Genomic DNA, 4,800 nt, shown 5'->3' with positions numbered 1-4,800 from the left:
TTTTAAGAGTTTTAGCCAAATGCTTTATAATATAGTATAGATATATATAATAGTTGTAAAGTAACAATATATTGGACATGGAATAAAAAAGATTTGTGCATTTTTTTAGATTTTTTTTTGAAGTATATAATATTTATATACGATAAATATAACAAAAAAAATCACACACCCTTCCCACTTTTGATGATGTTTGAACCATTGATTTTCTAAGAGACCAATGACTCACATACCGCTAGATCAAATATCCTTTAATATCTTGGATTTTGTTACTTATATAGCTTTGATAAAAATATAAATAAAAAGATAATTTTTTTAACCACAAGGGTGGTGCCTAATTGGTTTGAGCTTGGACTCCAAAGGTCAAAAGTGCTTGGAGGTCCGAGGTTCGAATCCAAGAAGGAATAAAAGAATCTCCTTGTGGTCACGGAGGTTCAAATACGGTGACTCCGAGCTACCCGCGAAACAGGTGGTCGTCCTGGGATTAGTCGACTCAAATAGCGGGTTAGATATCCAGGTTAATAAAAAAATAAAATAAAATAATTATGGTATAAAGTTGAAAGATGAACAAGAGTAGTGATTATATGTGGAAAAGAGAGAAGTAATGTCACCAAATGGTGTAACATGAACCACATGCCACACAATCATAAACTTTTCTTGTTATTATAAACAACTAAACAAATACTCATCACTTTTCAAAAGTTATGAGTTATCCCCCAAGGTTTTTATTCTCTAATCATAACCACCTTTATCATTACCGTTATCGTTACCGTTATCGTTACCGTTATCGTTACTGTTTTCACCAAAAGTGAATAAACCGATTAAAATATAACAAATACGTAGATCGTTTTGATGGCACCCTCGAAAATTGATTTATAATTATTAAACACAATTTAAGTATATAAAACTTGTAAAACAAACAGGGTCTTGTTATTATCATTTTTTTCATTAACCTGAATATCTAACTCGCTATACGAGCCGACTAATCATAGGACGTCCACCTGCTTTGCAGATAGTCCGAAGTAACCGCATTTGAACCTCCATTGAATCTAGGACCTCGTAGTACTTTTTGTAATATTCGATGATATTTTTCAATAAACGAAAATCCATTTAGCCAAAAAAAGTTCCAAAAATAGAAGAAAAGTAAAGGGTGAAAGCAAAAGGGTAGTTTGAGGCCCATAAATGTGAGGCTTTATGAGACGCCACCAGCTACATACTACATATATAGTCTTTTCTAGACCAACTTAATGTACTGCACCCTTTATTGCATTTAACACCATACCATACATGCATGTCTCTTTCTCACACATTCATTTATAAATCAATCCAAATCTTAGCATTTTTTGTTTTCTATTGTTTTTTATATGAATCTTACCAACTTAAAACGGGTTTGATTCAGCTTAAAACGGGTTTAAATTGGACTTAAAACGGGTTTGATTCAACTTGTCACAACAAGCTGAATGCTTAGCCAACTGGGATACGGTATCGATTTGAAATGGGTCTTCGGTGTTTTGCGTTGTGGCTTTAGACTAAAAGGATCGACTTAGGTTTGAGTGTAGATCGTATGACAAGTGTATAATATTTATCAACAAACAACGCAAAACAAACTTTCACTGAATAATCACGATGAACATCTAATAAACAATTAGAGAAAAGCACAAGTAAACAATTCAAACATTTACCATGGTTTTATCACCTGAAGGTAATGTACATCTACACACAAAAGAGGGATCTTGATTGACAGAAAAGGATTACGGACAAGGCCGATATTATACTTCGCAGACAATTTTGATCTTCACTTCCTTCATTCGGTTTCTGTTTCTTGGCTGAACCAGTAGGTTATGTTTTTCCCATGGGCAGGATGTGTAAAGGGCGCTGGTAAGCACCCAAATTATGCTTTAAGAAAATGTCATAGGGACGGTAGGATCCAGCTACAGGAGAACCAGGAACGGAGAGTTTTCCCCCCTTTTCCACGGACTCTTTGGCCTTAAAAAAGCTTTTACAGCAATGCCCTTTACTGACAGTTCTGAACCCTCAAACTTCTATCACATACCCAGCTTTGACAAAGGTTCACATTCTTTACAACTTGTTCATTTGACAGGTAACATGTTATACAATAGTCTTCTTAAATTCGAGGTCTACCCTCTAAAGACATCTCTAATGACTTCAACTCTTTGGTAGCAAATGTCAAGAAAACATAGATAAACAATCAGAACCCTCATTATTTTTACACTTATACGACTCTAAAAAGACCCATTAATCTCTGACTTCAGTTTCTTGTAACCGTGTTAATTAGAGTATTTTGTATAATTTTTAATTCGATTACACGATGTAAATGGTTAATTTAAGGCAAAGTCAGAAAGGAAGAGAACAATGTCATAAATATGTGAAGCAATTTGGTGCCATTATTAAAGATGGCAATGTCAAAAAGTACTTTTATACATTTATAACTCTAAACTTCTAAGTCTTTAAATATTCATATTTCTGTTACTGTCAGTCGTAGCACCCCTAGTTCTGTAAAACGGTGATTAATTTAAAGTTTTCATAATATATTAAATAAAAAATAACTTCCTTTCTAAAGGTCAATATTTGATTGCTAAAAATGGCAACTGAATAAGATTTAACACCAACAAATGATAAACCAACCTTACATAAAGTCTAGGTTAGGGACATGTGTTACTAAATTTCAATGACGGTCGCTATCTCCAAAGTATGTACACGTCCCCAAATGGCTAAATCCTACTCGTGCCTCTAACTAGCACTCAACTTCTTCTCAGTGATGGTAGTACCATTCTCCACAAGAAACTGATGTACATGCCGACAAACTAAGTCACATGTCAGGTCACTTTTTCCCAAAACGGTGCCAAACAGCCGTTTTCGCTGCTCAGGCCATAGGTTGTGTCGCACGCCGCAGGCCACATTGTTGCAGATCGTGTCGCATCGTGTCGTGCCGTGTCGCGTCGTGTCGTGCCATGTCGCGCCACGTGTTGACCGTTCCCCAACCATTCTCCGATCATTTTTCTCAGCCCTTCTCCGACCATTTTCCTGGTCGTTCTCTGATCGTTTTCTTGGCCCTTCACCGACCGTTTCTCGGCCCTTCATCGATCGTTTTCTCGACCATTCACCGGCCGTTTTCTTGGTCGCTCAACGACTGTTTCCCCAACCTTTCTCCGGCCATTTTCTGGAGATTACAAGTTTATGGTAGCAATTGGAAATTTTTCCTGGATAGAAAAATTTTCATGTGACATTGTTTGTTGAGTTTGTTCTAAACTTACTTATTGTTTTCTTCCCGTTTTTTGATGTATATAACAATTATATATGGTAAATGAAACTCACACACGAGTCTTATAAAATGTTGGAACCCTTGACTTCTTGAAAAGCTGGATTATCAGATAGTATTGGCCGAAAAACCATTTAGTATCTCTTCCGGTTTCAATTTTTTTAGCAATTGGCAAAACAGATCCTTTATGTTTTTGTTTTGTTGCATTTAGTCTATATTACAAAATTTTGTATAGAAATTGTACTTTGTCTTTAGTTTGTCGCTAGACTTTAAAATTTGTTACTGAAATCACGAGAGCCTCAAAAATCGTTATAAAAGCATTTAATTTTCATAAAGTCGTATAAAATTTGCAATGGTTGTCATTTTAATTTCATCAATATTCTGTAAGTATTTTTTTTTGTCACTAGCAGCGTTGGATATACTTGAGAAAGATTGTTGCCCATACAAGTACTAATATATTTCGTTGCAGTATAAAATATTTTACAATCCTTAACGATGCTATCAGTATGATTCATTTTATGCTACGCATCAGATCGAGATTACAAAATAATTAGTTTTGAAAACTACATTGTTTTATTAACAATTTTTAAAATGCATTGATTAAAATAAAAGAACAAAATAAAAATATATTGCTATTTTTATAATTTGTTTTTTTTAATGCAAATCTATAGCTAACAGTAAGAATCTGAAACACACAATCGGATTCCTTACCAATTTTCTAATCATCTCCATCGACGACCTACTGTGACTCCACCGTTACTCAACCTCCTTCCCCATTATCTCCATTGAGGTCGGGGTTTTTGAAGCAGGTTGAGACTGAGTTTTGAAGCTCTGATTTTGATCTGGGTTTTTGAAGCAAACTAAGTTATGGGTTTTGAAGCCCTCTTTTTGTATATTTGAGATCTATTCTTGAAAATCGATTTGTTTCTAGTTTTTGAGATTTGAGGATTTTGTATAGTTTTTTAAATGCATATTTGTATGGATTCTGGTATTTGAACTGTAGATTTGGTGATTATGAAGATCTAACTTTTGAAGCACTATTTTTGTAGATTAAGATACGAGTTTATGTTTTTGGATTTTAGGTATCCAAGCTTTCATTTTTATTTTTATTTTCATTTAGAGTTTTGACTTTAGAAATCTAAGCCTGATTTAAGGTTTTGATTTTGTATTACAGATATTTTAAATGGATTTTTATAAATTTGTTACTGATGTTTATATGCGTTCTTAGTGTTTTATTGATTCTTCTATGTCTTTGGTCCCTGTGATTCCTAATAAACCTACTTAAGAGGGATATGTTAATAGAATTAGGACACAGATACCTAAGGGGCTGTTTGGTTGCCTCTTAATGATGACATTAAGAGGAAACCTCTTAATCGGTCAGAGATACAAGCTGTTTGGCAAAAAAATAAGAAGCTCTTAACCATGACAAAATCCTCTTAACGATTTAGGGGTTAGGGGGCTCCTAAATGGTTCAGACGTATGTTCTTCCATTTTTGCCCTCTCAACCTTTTCCAGCCATGTTC

Source organism: Cynara cardunculus (genome assembly GCF_001531365.2).
Source record: "Cynara cardunculus var. scolymus isolate 2C chromosome LG 8, CcrdV1, whole genome shotgun sequence".
Lineage (NCBI taxonomy): Eukaryota > Viridiplantae > Streptophyta > Magnoliopsida > Asterales > Asteraceae > Cynara > Cynara cardunculus.
The sequence above is the reverse complement of the archived record's forward strand: the minus strand, read 5'-3'. Positions refer to the sequence as shown.